General features: G+C 46.8%; 1 protein-coding gene across 4 annotated transcripts in view; it reads left to right on the top strand.

Moving 5' to 3' along the window:
• Positions 1 to 11,850: 11,850 nt before the first annotated feature.
• The window catches only part of Tbl1xr1 (TBL1X receptor 1), a 135,500-nt gene continuing 132,661 nt past the window's right edge, over positions 11,851 to 14,689 (top strand). The window contains exon 1 of one of the 4 annotated variants that reach the window (XM_041659433.1): positions 11,851 to 12,134. The gene's annotated coding sequence lies outside the window, so the exon portion shown is untranslated. Of the gene's footprint in view, positions 12,135 to 12,596; positions 12,616 to 14,689 lie in introns of those variants that run through there. The other 3 variants (XM_041659432.1, XM_041659430.1, XM_041659431.1) reach the window with 3 other exon arrangements.

The raw sequence follows: 14,689 nt of genomic DNA, 5'->3' as shown, positions 1-14,689 counted from the left end.
CACTTGGCTCTTTTCTCCTCTCTGTACAAAAAAAAAAAAAAAAAAAAAAGTTTTTTTTTTTTTTAAAGATTATTTATTTAGTATACCATGGGGTTTTGGCTGTATATATGTCTGTTGAAGGTCAGATCCTCTGAAACTGCAGTTATAGGCAGTTATGAGCTGCCATGTGGGTGCTGGGAATTAAACCTGGGCCCTCTGGAAGAGCAGTCAGTGCTCTTATCCACTGAGCCATCTCTCCAGCCCATTTTTTTTTTTTTTTTTTATTTTGAGGCCCACGTTGGCCTCAAAGTTCACTGTATGTAGCCAAGGATAACCTTGATCGTTTGATCTCCTGCTTCACCTCCACCTCTTTATTCTGGGATTTTAGATGTGTGCCTCTGCTCTGTGGAACCCAGGGCTTCCTGAATGTTAGGCAGTCACTCTACAAATTGAGCAACACCCAGAGCCCAAACATCAGAGTAATTTTTAGCAGTCCTTGCCCTTTCTAGTCTGGACCTGCACTGTCTCCTTTCATGGAAATGCAGATTGTGCCTTCAGAAGCCTTAAGTCCATGTTCTCGGCTTGCCTGCAGCAAGGCCTGCGATCCATTATTTGATTTCATTATGCCATGCATTAGACTGAGAATCCACTGTGGGCCCAGCGCCCTATGAGGAGACACAGACCTTGCTTCCTTTCTCTGCTGTGAGGGGACAGGGAGAAAGGTCGCCAGAACTTGACCAGGCTGATACCTCGATCCCAGGCCTCCTAGCCCACACACTGTGAGGAACGTGTTTGACTTTCATGCCATCCTGTCTAAGGAAGACAATGCCTTTTCAGTTGTTGAGAAAATTAGAAACAGTACACACAATGTCTTGAAAGTGCTTGCACCATGCTTTATGAATGAGAGCAACTGACACTACAGCCAGTATACATACATGTACAAAGTCACTGCACGCTGACCTGGGATTACATAAATTTAGCAGGAGACTTTTTTTTTAAAATAACATTTTTTTTTATTGAATCTTTGGGTATTTCACACCATGTACCCCAATTCTGCTAATTTCCCAGCCCTTCCATATCCACCCTCTACCGTTGTAACTGCCCCCACAAAAAGTTAGTAAAAAATAAAAACGAGAAAAGAAAAGAAAGTGAAACAAGAACAGCAACAAAAATGTCGTCAATCCCTCTAGACAGCGACCTGTTTTTCTATCAACCGCAGTGAGTTTTGTGAGTGGCATGTCCACAACATTGCCATTTATTGTAGTGACAATGGAGTTTGCAGTGCATCCCGCAGTATCATGCTAAATCAGCCCAGCCCAAACAACTTTACTTGTGATTGTTCATTGCAGTGAGTAGTTGGGCTAGTTCAAGGTCTCTGGCTTCTGTTACCCTGTCAATACGGGGCCCTCAGTCATGTGGGATCCTGCAGTTATGGATGCACAGGGCTGGCACTTTCACGTGCTCCAGCAGTTCCTAGATGGGGAGATTTTGGGGTGGGCAACTTAAAGCCCTATCAGGATACTCCTAATAAAGGAAACATTTATCTGGGCATGGTGGCATACACATTTAATCCCAGCACTTGTGGGACAGAGGCAGGTTTATCTGTTTTTGTGAGTTCAAGGCTTGCCTGACTGTCCCAAAAATAAATAAATAAGTGAATAAATAAAACATTTAAGCCAGGCTTGGTGGTGTATGTCCACACTACAGTACTCTGCAGGTGGAGCTGGAAGGATCAGTACAAGGTAATCCTCAGCTATATAGTGGGTCCGAGATCAACCTGGGCTACATATAATCCTGTCTGAGAAAAACAAAGGCAAAACAAGACAAAAAAAGCAGCAGGAGCAGAGGACAGGATAACTGAGGACTTCTTTGTTTACACCTATCACTCGCACATGTGTGAGCACACAGCAGCACCTGAGCAAAGGTAGCACAACTTTTGTCCTCTTGCTTTTCTATGTGATCCCTGAGACTGAATCCAGAAGGGCAAAGTTCTTAGTGAGCCATAAAGTCGTGTCTCCCCTTCCCGCCTCCTATGAGCACCAGATGTGCACATCTGTCTGCCTGGCACACACTTTCCTGAGGACGTGCCATATTCATCAAAGTACAAAAACAAGCACTTTAAAAACTGCCCCTCCCCCACCTCTGCAAATGGCAACTTCCCTCTTCTGCAATCATCTTTGCATTCTCCTTTTCAACAACATACCAAAAACTATTCCATTTTTTCTCTTGGCAAGTAGGTAGCTGAGTCAGGCACTGGGACTTAGAGCTGTCCTAGTAGTGCTCTGTGCTGACGTGGGAAGAGCGCGGGCGCTCAAGGCCAGCTGCCAAGCACTGAATTATGGGCTATCCTGGCAACAGAGTAATATCCTGTCTGTACATTATCTAATTTTTCTAACACCATCTTGTTTAGTATCTCTGAGTCCTCAGCCAGCAGCACCCTCTCCCAGTTGGTCCTCTGTGTATGGACCAAGGCTTTCCTATGTCTTTCCATGTCTGAGAAGGGAAAGGCCTTTCACCTTTCTCTGCTTCCTGCCAACCAGCTAGCTGACAACTGTTTTCATTCCCAGGATACAGCAGGTGTGCTTTTACCTCTGTTTTCATGTACCTGATGCTCCTTTTACCTCTGTTTTCATGTACCTGTTTTCATCTACCTGGATGCTCCTTTCCTGATGGTGGATACTCACTTCTTTGCCATTAACGTTCTGTTCAGGTGTCAGTATAACTCAGAACAATGGGTTCTCTCTCTATCTGAAACAATGCACCATGCTCACGCCCCACCTTATTTTGCTTAGCTTTGTTAAGATTTAACTTTTGAGTGTGGTTATCAAGTGAGGAGTGTAACCACCAGTGACTGGACTTGCCTAGGACAGCAGGAGCTGCTGTACTACACAACAGTCTGACCCTTTGGTACATGAGTGTATGGGTGTGCATATGTACGTAATAAGCGTGGGAGTACATGTGCACAGGAGGACATCTTTCTTCCTGCCTTTACATGGGTTCTGGACCGAAATCATCAGGCTTGTAGAAAAAGCACTTTTACTTGACGAGTCATCTCTTTGGCTCATGCCCAGCATTTGTGTGGGTGGGTGAGAGTCAAACGCAGGGCTTCATGCTTGCAAGCTAGTTCTTTGACAGCTTATTCAAACGCTCCACTTGAACAGGAGCAGCAAAAGAGGACAAACCTACCCAAGCCATTTTATACTGTCTTTATGATAAAAGTTAAACCATAATGCAACTTAGTTTATTCTTTTATTTATTTTTAGTCTCACTTAGCACAGGATGACCATAAATTTTGTGTGAAGTTAGGAGGGCTTTGGACATCTTATCCTCCCTTATCCTCTTTATGTAGTGCTGAAGAAGCCCTGGCTTCATGCATGCTAGGAAAGCCTCTCCCAACTGAGCCTACAAAGCCTCAATTATGCAACTTGAATATATTTTTTGAAAGTTTCTTTATATTCTTAACCCCTACTTAGTACGAGACTGAGATGTAAACTCCAGAAAGTGTAGGTGCTGTTTGGTTCACTGTAAACAGCTTCTGAATGCCTTCTTCACTAAGCATAAATAAATGTTTGTTGAATGATAGCAAAATTGTCAACACAATATGAAGCTTTTCATGCTGCCAGGGCAGTACAAGGCTGTCAATTAAAGGTGATTGGTGAGACAATGTGTTGTGTGTGTGGTTGGCTTTCTGTTCTGACCGAATCACACACAGGATCCTACCTGCTATTTCCAGATTCTGAGAGATATGAATAGTAGGTGTAATTTTTTTCAAGATTATTATTTTAAAAATTATATGTTGCCAGATGGTGGTGGCTCACGCCTTTAATTACAGCACTTGGAAGCAGAGACAGGCGGATGTCTCTGTGAGTTTGAGGCCAGCCTGGTCTACAGAGAGAACTCCAGGACAGCTTCCAAAGCTACAGGGAAACTTGCACAAAAAGAAATAAAAACAAAAAGAAATAAAAAATTATTCATGTATGTATGTGTCTGCATGTGGATATGTTCAGTTGTGGAGGCCAAACAGAGCATTAAGAACCCTGGACCTGAAGTTATAGGTGATTGTGAGTCACAGGACTGCTAAGTCATCTTCCCTGACCCCTTTTCTTTTTTTGGTTTTTTGAGACAGGGCTTCTCTATAGCCCTGGCTGGCCTGGCACTCATTCTGTAGACCAGGCTGGCCTCAGAAATCTGCTTGCCTCTGCCTCCCAAGTGCTAGGATTAAAGAGGGCCCTTTTTCCCCCCTTTTTTTGGAGGGCCTTTTTTGATATAGGATCTTGGCTAAATAGCCTGGCTATTGAAATTATGCCAATTCTCCTGCCTCAGTCTCCTGGGTGTTAGCTTGTTTGTCATTTATTTTTTTTAAATATCTCCTTCAATATAATTTTATTATTTTTATTGAAATGAAAACTCTCAAGTAAAGCCCATTGAGCTTATTGAAAGGAACTTGGAATCAGCATACAACACCAGATTCTCAGTACAAAGGAGATTTATTTACCCCCAAAGTATAAGCACGGTGCCGCTGGGTTAAACAAAGACAGCAATGGCTGACTGACACACAGCTGCCTTAAGGACTCTAGCATGGGAAAAGCAAAGAAAGAGGGGTGTCCCTCCCTTGGAAGAGGCGCCTATCTCAGATTGGCCAGGAAAGTGAACAAAAGAGATGCAGTATCAGGCTTTTTGTCATGTAACCTGTGAGTCTGAGGGACTATATTGGGACCAACACTTACAGAATCTGAGCACAGGTCAAGCAGCCTGTGACAAGGTCATGCCGATGGAGAAAGGTCACAGGAGTTCACTTTGTACAGACGTGCTGAGATCCAGACTCTTGCCAAACTGCTCAGCAGTCCTGACAGCACAGCCTGGGAGCCCAAGAACCACAGAACTGCACAAGACAGAAGGAACCCATCCCAGTGCACCAGAAGAATGCTCATGGAAGCTCAGCAAACATGAGCTTCTACTGAGTGCCGAGAATGAAAGACACGAGGTATAGCTGACTACTTGGGGCACCAAACATCTTCCACATACTATTAAGTTTGTTTTGAGTACTTTAAATTTATGGGCTACATAAACATTTTAAAGCATCATAGTGGTTTAAAATTTTGCTAGATAACACCCCTTGGGTAAAGTAAGATGAGTCAGGATTTGTTTAGCCAGAGGTGTGTGTGTGTGTGTGAACAGTGATTGCTTTTTTCCAGCTTTGTAATAATTGCTTTTACTGAATGAACAAACTCCCAGGATCTAAAAGTTATTTTTTGAGACAGGGTCTCTCTAAGCAGCTCTGGATGTCCTGGAACTCACTATGTAAACAAAGTTGGCCTCAGATTCAGAGATCCTTCTGGGTCTGCATCCCAAGTGCTGGGGTTAAGGACATGTGCCACCATATCTACCTAAAACTTGTTTTTTAACTTATTCATTTATATAGTTTCTTATTTTTTTGAGACTAGTCCATACTGTTCTAGAATTCCTTACATAGCAGGGAATGATTGTTATAATCTGATGGCCTGGTCTGTCACCTGGGTACACTGTCCCCTTAAGAGACAAGCCCTGCCCACTCCCAACCTCCACCCTTCCACTGAGACAAGCAGTCTCTCTCTCCCTCTCCTTCTTCTGGAGAGGCAACTTCTGCCTCTCTCCCTCCCCCCCTTCCCTTTCCACTCCATAATCCACTAAATAAACTCTATGCCCAAACTCTCAGCATGATGTATCTGTCTGTCTCCCATCCGCCAGGCAGACCTGCTGCCCCTTGTGGGACTGCCCTTTCTTAGCCCCTGTTATCTTGTGGCTGAATGGACAAGGGCTTCAGCATGTTGTTTATTTTTCTGCCTCATCTGTGGGAAACAGGCTGACATTTCTAACTTCCATCAGCTGATGGCTAAATTTAAATTGTCACACCACGTGGACAACCATGGCTGCCGCCATTTTCTCTGACCTTAACAAAGGGAGGAGCCAGAGGTTCCACCCCAGGCAAAGAGCACTGGCAGTAGGCTCTCCACGTGAGGTCCCAACCACTAACCAGCTTCCTCTTGCTCATTTTTGATTTAATTTTATGTGGAACTTAAATTCAACTATGTGTAAATACATGTATACTTACTGTTAAGTGTTGTAAATTCATTATATCTCATTCCAGACTAAGAAAGCAATCGGTCTCATATGTTAAATTGGTACTTTTAAGCCTCTTACAAAAGTGCTGTATATGTAATCCAATCCTGCTTTAATATATTAAGCCGTGCTCCACTATTGTCAATTCTACTGTTAAGCTTCTATTGCAAGCATTTTTTTCCTTTTTTGTCTTTTACAAGTATAAATCTCACCTGCTAAGTCAAAAACAGTCAAGCTTGGACCCAGCTCTCCAGGCAGATTCTATACTGTAGTTATAACTTATCTATACGCGATAAACAGCCTTCAACTGCTCAGAGATCTGGGGAATTTATATTTTTAATTATTAAAAGACTTTTCATAACAGAGAGACAGGTTGGCTCCTAGCAGCAGCACTCTATTTCCTCCAAAGAAGACAGAAGACAGGTGGGCACAGAACAATGCCCATCCACAATTCGCTTCATCAAGTGAAAGCACTAACCACTGGGTGAAACTGCCTTTCATCTAAACTGAAGATCTCCAGACAGTGGACAGAATCACTGGAGCCTAGCTCCTTAGGTCAAGGTAGACTTGTCGTCCTGATGCCCCTGCCCTCAATGATCATGGAGGACCCTGAGGAGTGGCTCTAGGTGACCAACCAAGTAAGTTCTCTGCCATTTTTTAATCAATAACTCACGTAAAATTTTATCCTTCTCAAAGATGCAGTTTGATAGCTGAGAGGTTTTATCAGTTAAAAGGACAAACTCACCAAACAAATTTCAATATAACTTCTTAATATGTTCTAAATAAAAGGTGTTTTAAGATATATAAATGCAAATTATTAAGGTGTGTGCTTTCAAGTTATAAAGGTATGAGGACAGATACAAGTTATCGAATTTATCTCTCATGCTCCCTTTCATAGTCTTAAAAATACTTTTCATTGTGCAAAAATATCTGTCACAGTCATTATGACATAAATATGTTGCCATTTATACAACATATATGTCTAAAACTTATGTTTTCAAACTCAAAAATTCTTGTGAGCTCCAGGGGGCCAAATTGAACGATTCACCTTAAACAGGTCAGATACAATTCCCTGGCCCTAAAATTTTTCTTCCTAAACTTAACTTTGTCCTCTGCTCTGCCAACAACTTGCCAGGTCCAAGAGACACTGGATAGTTCCACACCACAAACCCTGGACAGGAGTAAAGTGACCAGCTACCCCAGGATGTGACCAGCACCCAGATTTCTCAGGACCCTCCCCCAGACAACACCCACAAATAAGCAGGAAGCAAAAAAAAAAAAAACACAAAAAAACTGCTGTCCCAATTCCCTCAACCTGCTGTGCCTAGCTTCCCACCTTTTTATTATAAGAAAAAGATAGGACTGTTATAATCTGCTGGCCTGGTCTGTCACCTTGGTACCCTGTCTCTTTAAGAGACAAGCCCTGCCACCCAAACCTCCCCACTTCCACTGAGGCAAGCACATTCTCCCTCTGCCCTTCTGGAGAGGCAGCTTCTGCCACTCTCCCTTCTCCCCCACCCCTTTCTCCTCTTCCCTTCCCCCTCTACAACCCACTAAATAAACTCTATACCCAAACACTCTTTCTGCAAGATGTATCTGTCTGTCTGTCTCTGACCTGCCATGGTCTTCCACCCGCAAGGGAACCTGCTGAGGGACTCCACTCGTGGGTCCCCCATCACCTGTTTATAAATGATAATAATGATTACTTCTGATCACCCTCTATCCACCTCCTCAGATCTTGGGTTACAAGTGTGCAAGACCAGGTCTGGTTTAGGCAGTGCTGGAGATGGTTCCTGGGAAGTAGGCAGTCAATCATTGAAAATTAGTAACAATTCTTATCAAGTTGCCCAGGTCTGATTACTGCTTGAACTTCAGTGCAGCCTTTGACTTTGAGTGCTAGGAATGTTGGAATGGCTAAAGGGCGAGGTTCATTCTATCGTCACACAGTGCCCATTTATCTAAGTCTTTAAGATGCTGATGCTGGAGAAAAAGCTCAGGGTAACAGGGCTTGCTGCTCTTGCAGAGGACCCACGCTTGGTTGGATTGGTAGCTTAAACACACACATACACAGGCACACACACACTGCTGTCACACATACACACTGCTGTGTAACAGTTTCCTTGAGATTAAAACATTCCAATAGGCCCAACACAAAGCCCCTAAGCAGGCAGGTGAACAATACAAAACTAGTTTCAAGAATTTCCTGAAACTGACCAGATTCACTGGGCTTCCCCTGCTAGAGTAAACAACAAGAGCTGAGAGGCCCTCCCAGAGAAGAGAAGGTGGGCTACAAAGAAGACACTGGGAGGAGAAAGGCTGTGAAGTTCACCTGAGACCAGTTGTCTGGAAGAAAGAGAGACACTGCAGAGCTGCCTGGAAGAGGTCAGGGCAACTGAGGCACCTGGAAAGGGCACTCTGCACCCTATATGTTGCTTTCAGGCTTGCAATGTGCTCTAGGTGCCCAGTTTTCTGAGCTGTCACCCATGTCGGAGTGGGTTTTGGTGATACAGCTGTCTTTGAGTCATTTCTGCTTCTGTAAGCAACCCCAACTGGCTCACCAAGTTGGACTTTGGTGGTATCAGTACTTTGTTCTGTCGTGGGTTCCCTATCTGGGGTGAGTAGATGAGCATGTTTCTTCTCCCAAGGAAAAGTTTTGTCATGCACCACACACAGGGATCAAAATATTAAATCAATAAAAAAATAAAGAATGCTAAAGCCACACTGAGCTTTCAGATGGGCTCCTGTATCTAGAAACCAGAATAGCCAACTCTCTTTAGCAGGTAGACTCAAGCTCATGTATTTCCCACATTTAGGGAAAAGTAGAGCATCTAAAATGATGTAAGGATGCTGTTGACTGTGTGTGTGAGTGCAGGTGCAAACATGCCACAGCGAGAGGACCACAACCTCTGGACTAAGTTCTTACCTTTCTTATTTTGGTGTTAGGGTCTCACTGTGTAGCACTGGCTGGCTTACAGCTTACCATGTAGACCAGGTTGGCCTCAAACCCAGACATCTACCTGCCTCTGCATCTCAAGTGTGGGGATTAAGGTGTGAACCCTCAAGGGTCTCAGTTCTGCTGAGCGGCCTCCCATTTTGTCATTGGAACATAGGAACTGAAGTGAACGTAGGTCATCAGGTGAAATATCAAGCTGCTGAGCAATATCAAAGGCCCAGGTAATGTTTAATAATGGTAAGGTATCCTCTTGGCTTTAGGAGGGTAGGCAGGAAGATTGCCAAGCATTTGAGACCAGGCTGAGGTACAGAGGAAAATCCTTCTCAGAAGCAACCACAAAAACCAAGCAAACCATAAAAACAACCCCCCCCCCAAACTTCCACCAACAAACAAAACAGAAAAAAAATCCCCTCCCCAAAACAAGCTTGAAAAGCACTTTTCTGTCATGGCACTTAAATAAAGCAATTTCCATCCTAAGATATTTTGCCTAACAAATTCATGGATTCTCACCACTCTCAACTGCCAGTGCACAGGCAATCACTGCAGGATGCAGCTTGGCAGAGAGCTAAGAACTGGGGGAAAGGAGGACTGTCTTTAGAAGAGATCTTTCACAGGAGCATTAAGAATCACCTGCTTGGAGCTGAGTGGAAGGACTGAAGGACTTCTTTATCCACTCAAAGTGTGCTTTCATTTTCTTGTAGCTATTGTCTAGGTCAAGGGCAGGAATCTCAGCTTGCCTACCCCACTCCACTACCGAACATAGTTTAGAGGTTCACTGAGTGGTTCAGACAAAGAACCTTGGTTACTTTACTTAAGAGAGGTTTATGGGCCGGGTGGTGGTGGCGCATGCCTTTAATTCCAGCACTCAGGAGGCAGAGGCAGGTGGATCTTTGTGAGTTCGAGGCCAGCCTGGTCTACAAGAGCTAGTTCTAGTACAGGCTCCAAAGCTACAGAGAAACCCTGTCTCGAAACACCAGAGAGAGAGAGAGAGAGAGAGAGAGAGAGAGAGAAAGAGAGAGAGAGAGAGAGAGAGAGAGACCGACCACTGGACAGTTCTTAAACAACTTTGCCAAAGGAAAGAGACTACATCCTCTGGTCAGCTGAGGGACTGAGCCAGGCCTGAGCTTTGGCAGGCCACTGAAAGGCAAAGCCAGCTCCCTCTGAAAACTCCTCAGTGTTTTGGAAGCTGTTATCAACATCGCCATCAGGTGACGTTGTTTAACAATCTCCCTTTCACCAGGACTACAACTTCAAGGACAGCCAGGCACAGGCTTTGAATTTTCTGGTAGGTAGGGCATTTCCAACTCCACACACTTTCTTTTTGGGGTCCTTTCCCCTCTCTTCCAGCAATCTCCGTCGTAACAGACTGCTGCAGGCAAGGAGGGGGCCCATAGGGAAGATAGATACATTGACCTTGACTGAAAAAGAAAAACAAACTAGTCTAGTCACTGAGTTTATTAGGTAGGTGAAAGTTACTTCAAAAGATACTTTGTTTAAAAATTTGTTTGTGGCACTAAAGGAAGACCAGTGCTTGACAGGACACACACGCATGTATCTAAATAATTTGACAACTTGAAACCAGAAACTTTCACCTAAGAAGGTAACAAAATATTATTTGTAAAGATAAAGTTTCAAGTCGTATGTTAGAATGAAAAGGAAGGCTGCTTCTTACGATCCAGGTTTCTGAGAAGCTCAGGAAAGTTAACGCAGTGTTTAAAAATGTTTCTCTTAAAAAAACAAAACACAAGCCCTCTGCACCTCACTCCAAATCACATTGCGACATTGTTGGTCAGCCGAACTGTACTTAAGAAACCGCCTTCACGTGCCACATGCATGCACAAAGTAGGAGATCAACTCCCGCGGATGCCACACCACGGTGCATACTTAGTGAACATTCATTCAGTCTATGAGTTTATTTTCGCGCAATGTGAACTGATCTCTCAAACCTTCCCAACAGACCCAGAAGACGATAAGTCGCACATTTGGGCACACATACTTCAATAACAGCTTTGCCTTAGCACCAAACCCCTCTCGCCGTGTGCGCGCCTCCCTCATGCGCGGTGCTCGGATCCCATTCTGTAACTCGCTCGGCAGCTGAAGCCCCTTTCTAGGTACGCTTCGGAGCAGGCGATTTACACGCAGCGGAGTGTGCGGCGCTTAGCACGCGAGGTCCGTCCGGAGCCCGCGCCGCGCTCCCGAACCTGCCCGCTGCCTCCGGGGATTGGGCGGCCGCGGCTCGCAAAGCTGCCCGGGGCGAGCGGACCCGAGCGCCACCCAGGCCGCGGGACAGCCCGGGCTGCGGGCTCTGGAAAGAATGCGCTGCGAGCCCAGCCCCCAGCGCCGCCGGCGAGGGAGGGAGGGTGGTTGGAGCGCTGAGCGAGTGAGGAAGCGGAGACTAGAGCCGCTCGCCACCCCCATCGCCGCGCTGCCTCCACTGGGGCCCGCCCCTCCGGAGCTCCCCTCCTCCACCCCGCGCTCCTCCCCTTCCCTCCCCCCACGTGGTTCCCCTCCCCCTCCGAGGCTCCGGCTCCCTGCCCCCACGCCTCTCCTCCTCCAGGCTCCCTTCCCCCTCCACGTTCTCTTTCCCCACCCCTCCTCCAGGCTCCCCTCCCCCTCCCTGCCTCCTCAGGCTCTCCTCCCCCTCCCAGCCTCCTCCAGGCTCCCTGCCCCCTCCCGGGGGTCTCCACACTTCCTCCCCTCCCCCTCCCGGTGCCCGTCCCCTCCCCCTCCGCGGGACCTCCTCCCCTCCCCCTCCCCGCCCCCTCCCCCTCCTCGCTCCCTCCGCCCTCCCCGCGCGCCCGGCGCAGGCCGCTCGGGTTTGTTTTGCTGCGCGGCCGCCGCCGCGGGCCCGGAGCTCATTTGTGCCTGGCTGGTCCCCGCGCTCCCCGGTGCCGAGCCGGAGCCGTTGGCCGCTCGCGCGCTTGGCTCTCTCCCTTAGTAACAGCTCCCCTCCTGCCTCGGTGCTGCGCCCTGCCCCCGCGCCCCTCCCCCGCCCGACCCGCCGCCCGGCTGTCAGCGCCCGCACCCCAGGGCGCCTCGGGGTGCCGACGGCGGCCAGGAGGGGAGCGCCGCACGTCCGGGAGGGGACAGCGTCTCCAAGCAGGTGAGCGCGGGCCCGGGGCGGCGGGCGCTGCGAACTTGGCCTGGGCGCGGGGGAGGGGCGGCCGCGCTCACGTGCTGCCCCCCCTCCCGGGTCGGGGTGGCCGGCTGCGGGAGGCGCTCGGCCTCGGCGAGCGGGCGTGGGGGCGCAGGCTGGGTGCGGGGCCGCAGCCGCCCGAGGCTCGCGTAGCGGGGGAGCGGGCTGGGCTCGGGATGGGCGCCCGTCCGCGCTCGGGCGCGCGGGCTGCAGTCACCCGGTCGCGCTCCCCTCCGGGCCGCGCCGCGCGGAGACCCCGGGTGGCGGCGGGTCTGCGGGCGGCTGTTGGGGCGCGGGCGGGGGAGGGGCGCGGCCCGGCCTCGCTCGCTCGGGACGCGCGTGTGGGCACCTTGTGTCTGTGGCCTCCCCAGAAGGAGGCCCTGGCCACAGCCTCGGTAAAGTTGGGTCAGAAGTGTATACAGTTGGCAAACTTATTGTCAGCTTCCTGGTAAGTTTCGGGGTGGCACACAAGTCACATTATCTTCTGACAGTGTAGAGGCCAGGTTGTGAGTGTTTGCTGGGTGACTTCCTCTTTGCAACCGATGTCTTTTTTTTTCTTGGAACAGGGGCTGACTTTCATTTAAGTGTAATATTCCATGTTGAAAGGCAACTCGAGGCGAGCCATGCATGTATTAAGAGTGTTAGGTAATTTTGGAAGTTCTCAATTTGGATTAAATTTAAGTTGTGAAAATGGTCTATTCCGTGTAACGTGAGTTGAGTACCTTTTATTTTAAGAAACGCTCTTTTTGTTGGGTTACCAAACATTGAAAATAATTTGGTGATCACACAGAAGTGTTGGAACGTCGCTAAACATGACATTTCCTCAGTCTGGAGTTTTCTTAAGACCTTGCACTCCACAGGACCCAGGGTGAAGGATTTTCCTACCTATGTCATTTACAGTTAATTAGGCAAGTTTACTGTTGACTTTCTTGTTTCCCATATAGGAACCTTTGGCTGGTCTAAACATGTTAATAAAATATGGTGGGTGAAATGATGTGTTAGTTTTAGTTTGAATCTTGAGACTAAATGCCCCACCAATGTAAAGTAATGTCTTTTTCCTCCTCTCCCCAAGTCTCTTGGGATAGTACAAGGCCCTATCATTACTGATTTAACTAAAATGACTTGCAGTAAGCATCTTGGTGGCCCATTGGAGGTAGTGAGTTTGGGGTTTCCCTATGTAATTCATGTTCATTTTTGTTAAATAAGAACCATGCTTATTGGAGTACTTCAGTAATCCTCACTTCCTGGAACTGTGCGGTCTCACCACCTTAATAAGTTTATAGTCTGGGGAAGTAGGGCATCTTTGTCTGCAAAGAAACATTGTGTATCAGTTGGATTGTGTCGTGGGAGTTAATGGCAAGCTTCCCAAATTATCATTAAGAGTTCTAGAAACAGTTGGCATTTACCTATGGGGGAGGGGTGGCCAGACAAAAAAAAAAAACGTGCCTAAAAGGAGGTAGGCAGGCCCTGTGTGCAGTTAGCTTCTAAGTTGAGGCTTTTCTGCTGCGTTGGGATTTTCTCTTAGTTTTGGTGGCCTGCAAGGCATGAAGTCTGTAATCACAACCTTAAACAATCAAATCCCTTTCCCTCTTTGCTGTCATTTATGTAGAGGCACATCTCTAGTATTTAGGACAAACACTAAGCTGTGGGGGAAGGAAACAGTGTGTGTCAAAAGTTAAGCCACTTAATTGACTTGTTAGTTACTTCAGAATTCTTGGACCTTCGCCCTATGTTTGAAGCACATGCCTAACCTGTACTTGTTGTTTACATAGGAGACGCTGGTGCTAAACTGAGTAGTTTCTCAATTTGGATGTGTTTCTTGCACAGTATTGGGAATTGATGCTAGGGCTTACTCAAGCTAGGCAAGTGCTCTACCACTGAGCTACATACAGCCTTGAGATTAAATTTTGTCTTGACTTTTGTTGAAGAACCGTTAAACACTTAAACTTTTTACATGTGCCCAAGACCCGTTTGGTACTTGGAATCAATCTAATGAAGGTTTTATAAGATTGGTTATTTTAATACCTGTCTGCCAAGAAAACAAGAAATAAATACTTGTTGTGCACTGGGAAGCATTCAAGTCAGTGAGCAGGAAGGGTAACCACTGCTTTATAAATGTGGGGCTTCTGATAAAAACGGGTGTGTCAAGTGGACCTTTGGGGCCTTCGGCCTGTTGAGTGAGTGTGCAGTTCACATGTGGTGAAGTCTAACTCAGTGTGCTCGGAGTGGACACATGAGTCTACCCATAGTGTGGAGAGGCACTGAGCCCTTTCCATGGAGTTAGTTGAAACATTTGTAAGATTTGTTACTTATAGAAAAACGAACAGAGAAATTGGAACTCAGGGGAGACATGATGGCAGAAACACTGCCACTGGTTAGGACTGTTTTTTTTTTTTTCTGGTAAAGTAAAAATTTCCTCCTTTTCAGAAATAACATTTACAGTGTACATTCCTAAAGTTGGAAGGTGAAGGCAGTGAGCAGCAGGCGTTTATACTTTGTCCTCAGCTCTTCCTTCCCCTGTG

This window comes from Microtus oregoni, unplaced genomic scaffold, assembly GCF_018167655.1.
Source record: "Microtus oregoni isolate MIOR12 unplaced genomic scaffold, Mior012 000010F_ref0000083, whole genome shotgun sequence".
NCBI lineage: Eukaryota > Metazoa > Chordata > Mammalia > Rodentia > Cricetidae > Microtus > Microtus oregoni.
The sequence above is the reverse complement of the archived record's forward strand: the minus strand, read 5'-3'. Positions and strand labels throughout refer to the sequence as shown.